The sequence below is a fragment of the Cupressus sempervirens genome, chromosome 8 (assembly GCF_028749045.1).
Source record: "Cupressus sempervirens isolate cs-2001-9-10 chromosome 8, ASM2874904v1, whole genome shotgun sequence".
Lineage (NCBI taxonomy): Eukaryota > Viridiplantae > Streptophyta > Pinopsida > Cupressales > Cupressaceae > Cupressus > Cupressus sempervirens.
Window position 1 is genome coordinate 451,406,638 of NC_143125.1, and position 6,047 is coordinate 451,412,684.

Genomic DNA, 6,047 nt, shown 5'->3' on the forward strand with positions numbered 1-6,047 from the left:
GATAGTTGAGTTTCACAGAGATTTATAGAGCTGGAGTCTACTAGTACAGAAGAGAGTGGTCTGGTTGATTAAGAAGATTGTGCAGAGAAGAAGACAATTTGTTGTTGAGGAAGAGGTAAAGGATGATTTTCTGAAGCTGAAGAAGTGTGTATGGTTGGTTTTGTTGATCAATTTGTGGAATTTGATATAAAACCTATAGAGAAACTTGTGGTTGTTGCTAAGATACCTAAGCTTACAAAAGAGACTTCTAACCTTGTTAAGACTAGAAAAGAGATTTTTTTTCATGATTAGTTGGTTGGATCTGACATAGAAATTGCAGAGTATCTTATTGTGGATGATGAGATTGCTAATTATGGGAATTTACATATGGATAATGATTTGCATAGTTTTTGATATGGATCTGCATTCATATGTTGTTGTTGAGATGATTAAGGATATATCGGTTATTTCTGATATGGTTGATATGGATGTTGATAGCGATGTAGAGTTGGATGTTGTTGATGTGGTTGAGGATCTACATGATATTATGGATCTATGTGTTCCTGATTTTCCTAACTTACATGGATTGTTGGTGAATCATTATGTTCAATTTGTTCTTGAGAGTGAGCATTTTGATTGGGTTGTTAAGATTTATTCAATTCAAATGTCTGTATGGATGACACCAAGATGGTTGGTGTACAAATTTTTTCTTTTATCTAGGATGGATTGGAAACCTTTGGTGAAGATGAAGTTGGTTGGAGTAGTTTCTTTTGGCATCAAATTATGGGACGTACTTTTCTATCAACCTAGGGAGTCTCATGTAGGAGGATCTTGCATTACAAAATAAAAAGCGACACGATAACTAAAAAAAAGGAGAGATAAAGTGATGAAAGTTAGAGGAAAAATAATTTTAAAAAAATAGAAAATGGAAAAATGGAGAGAAATGGCTTTTTCATTTATCGAGCTGTATGGGTGGCATAAAAAGAAAACAGAGAAAAATGGTTGTCATTTCATTTATCGAGGTGTAGGTGGCATCATAGAATTTTGTGGAAAGTTCCTTAAATCATTCATTTAATATTTTTTGTTATCCACAAAGGCAATGTAATTTTCTAATTGACCAAATGGTGGTGCTTAGTTGTGTTTGAGTGAGAATTAAATATTTTTTGTAAGGTAGTTGTATTTACCTTTTACCCACATTGGTTGTGTTTGTAACATCTTGGGTGGTAAGTTCCTATTTTAGCAAGGCATATGAGTATTTGTAATCAAGCTCTCAAGGTGTTATCTCTTCTTGTATAGACACTTGGAGAGAATGATGAAGTAGAAGAGCTAGTAGCTGTGACTTGGGAAACAAGGAGATTTCTTGGTGGCTTATGAGTATAAGTTTAGATTTTCCTTGCAAAATTCTACTAGAGTGTGGATCTGGACTAGCTAGGGTTTGGGTTGGATCTTGAGAATCATGTAGAACTATTACTTGTTTTCTATTTGGTCATAACCAGGAAGGCCTTATAGCTTGGAAAATTGTATGTAATCAGTTGATTTATGAATAAAGAGTTGTTTGGTATCAAATCTTATATCTTGTGTTGTGCTTCTGCTATGTGGTTATTTTTTTGGGGCTAGGACATCTTCATTGGGTATTTCTCTTGTCTTGCACTGCATTCGAAAGTAATAGTGAAATGATCTATGTTGATTATCCTTCATGAAATCAGAGAACATAGGGTAGTGGAGGAAATTGGAAATATTAACACAACCAACACTAAGGACCCTAACTCATGGCCATGGGGGAGACCTTAACCCTACTAAGGATCTTGTTTGTCAAGATGACACTAGGAAGAAAGAGCACAACTTCGATCAAAATGAAGCCACATGAGACAAAGGGAATCTTGACATCAATTCCAATAGGTATAATGAAGAGATCAATGTCAATCCAGAAGGCTTACAAACACTCAAAGCCAAGTATAACTGCTCTTTCAATTTTGATAAGTAGATGGTTAAACAAATAAAGAAACTCAATGAGGGTTTGTAGGATTTTCGTAAGAAATTTAAAGAAACCCAAAAGAGCAACAATAGTAAGGCTTCAATCAACAATCTGGATAGAAACTTCAATGAAGCTCTTCTAAGAAATATCTTGCTCCAAAATTATGAAGGCCTTAGAGCCTCTAGAGTGAACCTTAGTAGTTTGCATGAAGTGCTTCAGAGCTACAAGGCTAGGGAGGTCATCAATGTGGATAAGAATGCTTGCACTTCCAGTGTCATGAATATTGGACTTGGTAATAGAACCATATAAAAAAAGAAGATGGAAATTGAACCAGAAGATAAGAATGCTTGCACTTCCAGTGTCATGGATACTAGACTTGTTAACAAAACCATATCAAAAAAAGAAAATGGAAGTTGAACTAGAAAATAAGGAGAATTCCAAGATGAAATTTGAAATCATTGAATCATTATAGAGGCTAGAAGAATTAGAGAAGGAGACTAAATGTCTCCTTATGTAGTTGTTCTACTTCGGTCCTTTCTGGTCCTATTTTGCTAGTCTCTTTTGATTTTCTATCGACTATGTTTTAGTGTGTGTGTTTTATTTTTAGAGGGTCTATTGGTGTTTTGTTGTGTCATGTTTGGTGTTACCTACTTTGGGAGTAACTAGTGTATATGTTGAATCAATTGAAAATCTATCTTCTTTGAGATTGTAAAGGTTTTTGGGTCCCTTCAAAACTTGCTTTTACCATCAATCAAAATAGTCAATGATATATTAGGTTTTAGCACTACCTTGCTTGTCTAGATCTTTGTGTCACTCAATCTATTTCCTCTTTCAATCCTTTATCTTCCTTCTATAGATATTTCCATTACATATTTGAGAGATGTGTTTTCATTGATGTTAACATGTTTCTTCATGTTTGTCAATTCTTAATGAGTTGAGAGAGAAGAAGGGATCAATATAGCTATTAAATTGAAGATTAGATGGTGTAAAATTATACGATGCTTGAGGGATGTTTTTAGTTGAATTGTGTCAATTTACACAGGTTAGCATGATGATTTGAGATGGCTATGGTTGATTTATTGGAGACTGGTATTTTGAGTGTTCAAGAAAATATATCTTTCAATTTTTGGATCTATGTGGATTAGTTATGCAAAAACATTAGTTGCTAACTAGGTGGTATGTTTGGACATGCATTTGTATCCTTGACTCAAGGGGATCATGGTTTGGTTTCTTACAAGGTAATTTTCTTTAATGACAAAGATTATTGTCTGGTGTTCCTAATAAGTTTAATGCAAAGTTCTTGATTAATTCAATGACAAATTTAATTAGGTTGTTGTGATATTGTGCAATACTTCTTCACGATGTTCCTAAACTATGTTGTATTTGTGTTGTTGGATCATATTCATTGGTGTGATTGGAATGGATTACTTTTCTCGTGGCATATTGGTGTTTCTTATTGTTATTAGATGACCTTCTATTGTAATGTGTCGCGAACTTTCAGGAGTTATGGAGTTGGAGTGTGCTTGAGGATGTTCACTAATATCATTAATGTGTCTTAGCTAACATGGTATCGATCAAGTGGGGTTTTGTGCTATATTTGGTTAAATATTTGTAGTTGATGTGTTTGGTCAACCTTGTAGAAATAACGTTGATGCATTTTATCAATATTAGGATGTAGAATCCATTTGTAATGGATGAATATGTGTATGAGATATAAGTGAAGACATATGAGTAGAATATTCAAATAAGACAAAGATATAATGTTTTAGGTACTTCATTGGAATTGTATTGGCATACCAAAGATGTTATCAATTATTTCATGATTTATGGATTGTTGTCCGTATAGGATCGTTGCCATCATTTGTATTTGAGTAGTCAGCTCTAGGTAGTGTGCATTCCCCTTTGTAATACTCCTAACATAGTACACCATATTGTGGGTTTGATCCCCACTGTGGGTTTTCTACATAAAAAATATGTGTTATGTGTTCATATATTTTGTGGATGAGTGTTTTCATGTTTTACATTCAGATCTAGAGTTCATAAGTTTGTTTAAAGTTTTGATTTAAGGATACAACTTAATCACCACATCCCTCGCCCTACTAGTCTTTATGTTGTGTATGATGCCTTGATTCCAACATATACATCACCACTACATTGAGTTTTAATTTTTATTTTATATGCAATCTCAACACCATTTACGAATTGGCTTTTTGAAATTTTAACCACTTTTCATTCATTTTATTGCTTAACCCTAATCCATATGTAAATATTAAGTGTACATCATGATAAGAAACCATTAAATAGTAATATAATATAATGTATATACACTCATAGGTTGAACACCTATTTTGGTAAACACCCCTTGAAATCCATGCATGACCTTTTAACTCCTAGTCAACGCCCAACCCAAAACCTCACTAATGATAGATCATACATAAGGAATACACAAAATATGAAGTATGCAACACCCAACCCTTAAAAGTAGGCATGTGATTTTCTATACATATTTTTGCGTGAATATGGGGGGCAGAGAGGGGAGAAGTAATTTAATGTTCCAAAAATATAGTTGACAGTAGTTTCCTTCTAAGGTGCAATAATGTCCATTGTGTGGAATGGTGACTACCAAAAGGCAAGCCATTGTGCAATAGTATTCCTAGTGGATGACAATCCTTTGCATATATGCTAGTATCTCCTTTTGCATAACTATGCCATCTACAAAGTTCCAAGTAAAACCTAAAAGAATTTCCTTCGAGGAAATGTGAATTTGGTGGTTGCTTCTAAGATACCTTAGTAAAATCATGGAGTTGAGTCAACAACTTAGTACTTATGCCACTTAGGTGATTTCTAGGTGCATGAGAAAAATGGTATCATGTACAAGGCCGAAGGTTCTAAAATATCTTTAATGGTGGATATGTAAGTTTGGTGTGCTCATGGTAACCCTACATGTTTGTGTCTCTATGGTCCATATGTACTTTCTCTTGTACCTCTTGTATTTTGTTCCTCTTGTAATTTGAAGGCTTCTTGAGATTGTTTATTATTTTTAAACTTCATTATCTTTATTCCATTATATAAGAACATTAGGGCCATTTGAAAACTCTCACTATTACAATCGGAAAAAATCTCTAATATCAAGATATATTTATTATTGAACCCTAATTACAAGAATTTGTGAAAGTTTATTTTTATTTTCTATATTCATTATTTCAAAATATTTGAAACTTTAAATCTTAAATTAATATATAAAATGATATAACTAGAGTAATCATCCAATCTTATCTTACTGATCCAGTCACACTAATTTATTTTTATTTTTCGATAATTTGTGATTTTCCACCAAATGAAGATCAAATGCTATTTTTCTGAATCTGTTTTTATTTTGCACAATCCAAAAGTTGCACTCATTTTGTCCAAAGCCTAGTCCATCTAGAATGAACATTTGCAAAAATATTAATATTATTATAATTTTCTAATAATTTAGTGGATATTGAGTGCAATCCTAATAGCATGAAGGGTCTAGTGGGGCAATTAAAAGAAGGGGAGTTGGCCAAAGTGAAAGATAGCCTACTGTAAACACAAGTGAGGGTTGTTAATGGTGGCATAATCTAAAGAGAAGGTAGAGGGGGTCTAAAAGAAAGAGGAATCTGATTGATGCAATGAGCTTCAACTTGTTTAATAAAAAAGATTACCAGATACATTGCTCAATAGACTCATTGTTTTGTAATAGAGACTAGCTTAGCATATTCAAGATGGTCTATGTCATATGAAATTAAATTTTCAAACATTCAAGATCATAATGGATGAAGGAAAAAGGTGTTTAGTTTTATAACTATTTTGCAATGCTCATACTAGATGTCATACTTTTATATTTTTGTAAGCTTGCAAAATGTGACTAAGCCAACCCTTAGGATTTGTTACCTCTTGCATCAATTTTTTAGTTATTTGAAAATGCTCCCAATTTAGGAAACATTTAACACCAAATTTTATTTCGATGTGAGGAAAAATTAAGATAAGTTGGTGAGTTGAGTTATCATATTTAATGTGATTCAAATTTGAGTAAATTCCTACAAATGTAAGTTGTTATTTTTTCTCCTCA